The following is a 6,000-nucleotide window of genomic DNA, read 5'->3' on the forward strand; positions in this document are numbered from 1 at the left end:
GTGAGGCTCCAGATACAACACGTGCTGCTGCGGTGTCCGCCCTGGAGCAGGACGGCGCAGGAAGGAATGCCTGGGTGAAGAAACGGGAGGTAGTTCTAGACTGAGAGGGAGGGAAGGGGCAAAAGAAGCGGGGGTCCCTCGGCGTGGAGGGGAAGAAGAGACATAGCAACATCCCTCACTCACCTCTCGCTGCTGCTTCATCCTTTCTCACGATTGCAAGTGAACGACAGCGACCTTTTACTCCTCGTACCTAAGAAGCTGGAGCGGGCGCTCAGAGCCGAAGGAGGCGAGGGTTTGCTTAGTGAAAAGGGGTGGAAGGCGAAACCCTGCTCTTCTGCAGCCTCCTGTGGGCTGTCATGGGGGCAGCCGTGGGTGGAGAGGGTGTGGGCTCTGCCTGGGAGGACAGTAGCACCACTGGGGCTTGGGAGGAGGGACAGCCCGATGGCACTGCCCGTGATGCCCGAAGGCCACCTGCCGGGCTGCTGGCTGAGCGGGCAGCAGGGCCGAGAGCAGCCTGGCTTGGCGGGAGGCTGCAGATGGCCAGGCCTGGGCTGGGAGCCAGCACAGATTACATTTTAAGGTGACATAGTCATCTTTGACCTTTGGGATGTCCCGGGCCACTGGTCATCCATCTTAGAGCTGCTGACCAACAACCTCTGGGCTATTTTTACGGCCAGCAAACATTGCCCATTGATTGAATTGATTGGAATCTGCATCTGGTTCGTGGAGAAAGGACAGGGCCTCCCAGCCCAAATGTGCAGCTTGGTTTTCTGTTATTGTCTCCGACCCTCCCTTCTCCCCTCCCCACCGAAGGGTGTGTGGAAACAGGGCACACACACAGAGACACACACATGCCAAACATGCACATACCCCGCAAACACACACACATACGCACAACCACAAACACAGATACACACTCGCAGCATTTTTTCCAGGCAGACTTCCTGGCTCGGTGCTCATTTCCTGTCAAAAGTTAAAGGGATCTTCAGAAGAATTCAGTTGAGAAAAAGCAGAGGTTGTTTAGTTCAGGGGGAGTCCACACAAATGCACACAGAGATCTACCAAAATGCTCGATCAGGAGCTTGAAGGGTGAAAAAGCAAGCAAACAAAACCTATCTGGGATTAAAAAAAAAAAAAAGTCTGGTGAATTTGCCATGTGGCAACTGGGCTAGCTGAGCACCATTTCCCATCACTCCCTTTCCTGACTGGTTAGGGTGGAACCTGGGCGAGGTCCGCGGGCGCAAGGGAAGCAGCGGCCGGTGCACCCTGGCGGGTTGATGCAGGCTCCCATCCCCGGCAGGCAGGACCGCAGCCTCCCAGGGCCTCCCACCCAGGGCCCGGGGCACAGCTCCAGGTGCACGGCCTCTTCCCCAGCGCGGCAGCCAGCGAGGACGGAGGCTGCAGGGGGAGAGGACAACACACTTCCCACCTGTTCTTCATGGGGCATCATCATCACCCTCTCATCTTGTAGTCCAGCCCGCGGGTCCTGGGACTCCAAAGGCATGGGACCCAACACAGAAGAGCCTGACCACCCCCTGCAGTGCTGTGAGGTCAAAGCACAGGCTTCTTTCCGTCATGCCTAGTGGTTCTGAGCCCTGACCCAAAAACATAGCATAAAAGGAAGACACTGACACAGTCACAAGGCCTTTGTTCCAGGCAGTGACCACGGCTGTCGCGCTTACGTTTCAGACACTTACGTTTCAGACACATCAGCCTTGATGACTTCCTGGGCCTCTGGTCTGGGGTCGGGAGAGGTCCCACCCACGCCAGGCGTGTGCAGGCCCCAGCTCCGGCCTGGACTGATGGGCCCCGGCTCTGAGCATCCCGCCTGCCCACTGGACCATTTTAACGCCTCCCCTCCCCGGCCCTCCCCTCGCACCCCCATTCCCTCGCTCCCCACACACGGGAATGATTCGGTTCTGGAATACTGCTCCTTCTGAGGCTCTATCTGGGGAGCAGAACAGTGAGTCTTGGGAGCGGTACCCCTTTCCTGACTCAGAACCCACGTGGGGTGACAAGCGTGGGAAAAGGAAAGGACCCAAGTGGGGTTAGGAGAGGGACGCCCATACCTCTGAGGTGAAGCCAGGATGGTCTGCAGGTTCCTGTGAGGGCTTTTGCTAACAAGCTCCTTTCCTCTCCTCCCTCCTCTCTGTCCCCTGATTGGGGGGCGAGGGGGGCGGGGGGGGGGGGGTCCAGCCTTGTCTAGATCTGCATCCCTGTGGGAATCAGCTGCACGGCTCTCAGAAATGCACCCCAGTAGGTCCCAGTAGGTCGCACAGGCTACCCTTTGGTCCCTGGAAACGACTTTTCTGTAGGAGCCATTATTTCTGGATTGGAGGGGAAAAAAAATCCCTGGTGGCCCCGTTGCCCCTTCCTCCAGTCCCAGCCCACTCCCCTCAGAGAGTGGAGGGCCCTCCCCCTGGGTGTGGGGGGGATGGGGCCTGGGGAGCCCTGTGGCTGGAGAGGTTGAGGCTGGGTGCTTGGGGGGCTCGGTGCTCCCAGCGGGCAGGGACAAGGTGGCGGCTGCAGGGTGAGCACCGCGGACTGGCGAGAAGCACTCGGTTTAAGCCCTTGATCTAACGCCAGGTTGAAGACAGGCTGCCGGGGATCCGCTCCTGCAAACAGAGCAGAACAAAAAGCGAAACCAAAAGTATAAATAAATACATAAAATCAAAACAGAGTTTCGGGGGAATTTCATTAGTGAGAAATAAGGCGAACTGGCAGCAGGGAGCCCGGGCCACCCGGCGCTGGGCAGGGACCTGAGGGCGCAGCAAGAAAAGGCCCCGGAACCTGCTGGGGGTGGTGCGCGCTGCACTTCTCCGAGCCGCTCCACCCCAGGGCCCAGCCCCGCGGACCGCACAGGCCACCTCCCGGCTCTCCTCGGTCCTGTTCTCCGACTCTGACGTGAACGGGGGCTTAGGAGCAAAACCACAGATCCTTGGAGCTGGACTGCTTCAAATGTGGACCCTCGTTCAAATCCCAGCTCTACCCTTTCTCGTCGTCGTGATCTGGGGCATGAGTCACCGCAGCTGCCCTCAATGTTCCTTTCTGTGCAATGGGCGGTATAATATTATCTCCGTGGCGCTTGTGAGAAACAGCCGTGCTGACGCGCTAAGTACCCGCTGTGCCCCGCCTGTTGCAGGGCTCTTCACTGCTGACATCTGGGTGGATGATCCTCTGCTGGACGCGACTGTCCTGTGCCGTGTGGGATGTTTAGCAGCAGCCCTGGCCTCCACTCACTGGATGCCAGTCGCCCTCCCGAGTCGTGACGACCAAAATGTGTCCAGACACGGCCAAGTGTCCACCGGGGGACATAATTGCCCGGTTGAGAACCAGAGCCCTGCAGAGATGAGGCCCCGCAAGTCTCCACAGGGTGGACCACGGGGCACAAGGCACTGCCCTCAACAGTCACTCTCTCCTACAAGCTGGGGGCCTTGGACAAGCCCCCTGGTCTCTGTGGTCCTGTTCCTTCTCCTGTACAAAGGGGAAGTAACATATCCGCCACAAGTCTCCTAGAATCACGGGCTGATCTCAATGTAACAGTATTTATAAGTCAAGTGTTATTGGAAGGTAAGGCACTGTCACCGTTGGAATGGGGACCCCAGAGGTCAGGGATTTTGTCTGGCCCGTTCACTGTCGCACGAGGAGCTTAGGAAACGGGCCCTGCCTGAGGGAGCGAATATTCCATGTGCTGCCGGGGTCCGGTGAGCTGAGCTGTGCCCCGCGGCTCCTTGCAGCAGTGAAAGTCGATAACATTGATTCACCGTGACCCTTTGACCCCTGCAGCAGGGCTGTCACTGGGAGGTTGGTCTCAAACTGGAGTGTGCACGAATCTGCTGGGGGCTCGTCAGCATGGAGAGCGCCAGGCGGTGGGCCCAGGGGGCCCAGGAACCTGCATTTGGACAGGGTTCCCTTCACAAGCAGACTCGGCCGCATCGCCACCTGCACTGTCACCACGTCCGGGGAGCAGTGGTTTCCCTGGCCCTAGAGCAGAGGTCCTCAGCCCGTGGAGCCCCTATGAGAACAGGTAGCAGCTTTCTGGCTCTGCCCTCTGTCTGTGGCTACAGGGCGGGATGATGCCCCCTGGGTATCTGCACGGGCCGGGATCAGGTATCCCAGTGGCTGAGCAGACCTCCCAGCAGGCTCAGCCCCCCACCTCTCCCAAGGGCAGTTGGGCACCAGTGTGGAGACCCTCAGCCCCTCCCCCAGGAGACGGGGGACCCCGACTCTGCACCCAGGGCCCAGCGCCACCCATGGCCTCTGTGGGGCTTTTCTGTGCCCAACATTTGCTTTCTGATTTGCTTCATTTTATTGTCTTGGTTTTGAAAAAAAGCCGAAGGAGGCCCCCGGGTTCAGGAGTGTGGGCTCTGCTTTTGGAGGACACAAAGAGACCCTCAGACATGAACTGGGACCTACTGGCCCTGCGCAGCCTCTGTTGTTCCTGCTCTGATCATCTTCGCGAGGCGGGCTTTCCTTGGGTGTAGTAGGTCCTCAATTCTGTTTTAAATGAAGCAGAATTCTGGAAACTTGTAAGCAATATCGCAGCTTCCCCCAAGGCCCCAGCTGTATGTAAATCCTCACTGAAGCTTTAAACCTGCCTGGAAGCCACCTCTGCCAGATTCTGAAGCGCTCCCGAGACTCAGAAAGTTCCCGAAGCTCTCCCAAGCCGCCTCAGTTCTGCTTCTTAAGCAGAAACCTACAAGCTCCATGAAGACACAGCGTGATAACCTCAATTTAAGAACCCGACTTTTTTTTTTTTTTTTTTTTTTGCTATTCAAAAGCCTTAGTTAAGCTAATCTGGGTTCTTAATAGCTTCCTTGGTTACTGTTTTGCCACAAGACTTACCCAGGGCTTGGAACAGCTGGCTCTGGCGCCCCGCGGGGGCAAACCCCTCCGCAGCTTGACCCGGGACTTCCAAGCTGCCTCGGGGCTCTGGGGAGATGAGCACTGGGAGGGTGGAGGCACAAGCTTCAGACTCACTGCTTTCCAGGCACCAAGGGTCCCTAACTGGGCTTTCCTCCAACACCCTTTTCTGCATGAAACTGCTCCTTTTACAGAGAGGAACCTCTTCTTTTTGTCCTTTCTACTTTATCATGTTCTTTGCTCATCAGCATTTCCATGCGTTCCCGAAGCTTCGCAAAATACAGAGGGTAGAAAAGAGGCTTCTCGGCTGGGGTGGGCGGCTGCCCCGTCGCTCTCTGGTTCCTGTCGTCTCCGTGGCGAAATGGAAGGGGTTAACAATGTGGGTTTGGTCCTGAAACTTGGGGGACCCGGGTGGGAGTGCCTGGGGTTTCAGTAAGAAACCTCTTCCTGCTTTTGAGCCACACTCAGTCCCCACTCTGTGTCCACCTAGAAAAGCGAAAGGGCGGCGGTCCGGATCGCAAACCTCCTGCCCTGCAGGTAAAGACTTCTAGCTCCATGCCATGGACTTGGCCTTGCCTCTACGGTTGGACCTGGGAAGGAGGATCAGGGGGTGTTAGCTGGAGGGACAGCGACAGGGATGGAGCAAGGTCCACAGGCAGCTGCCAGCCCTGGAGACAAGACCCAGCCAGCAGGGCCGGCGTCGGGAAGCACACAGGGACCCAGGCTGGGACTGACACTGAATGTTTACAGGTGAGCCAACTTATAAACACAGTTAGATGTCCCCCGGTAGGGCAGGGGGCCCAGCTGGGCTGGGATGGCAGCCATCTGGTCCCTGTGGTGTGAATGTGACTTTGCAGTGAAAGCTGACTTAGGTGGGCACGCACCCACTTCCTGCCCATCTCAGGTGGGAATGGCGCCCCACTCCTGCCTTTGAGAGCGGAGCTGAATTTAGCTTCTAACAACAGATGAAGCACCTCAGTGGAAACCCGGAAAAACTAAAGCATTTGACATCTCTGAAAATTAAACCTCAGGTGGCACGTCTGTAAAGACCTCTAGGAATCATCTCACTCGACGTCAAAAACCAAGGCACATGGGGACCAGTGTCTTATCCATCACAACACAGCTGACTAGTAGCCT

The sequence above is a fragment of the Globicephala melas genome, chromosome 13 (genome assembly GCF_963455315.2).
Source record: "Globicephala melas chromosome 13, mGloMel1.2, whole genome shotgun sequence".
Classification (NCBI taxonomy): Eukaryota; Metazoa; Chordata; class Mammalia; order Artiodactyla; family Delphinidae; genus Globicephala; species Globicephala melas.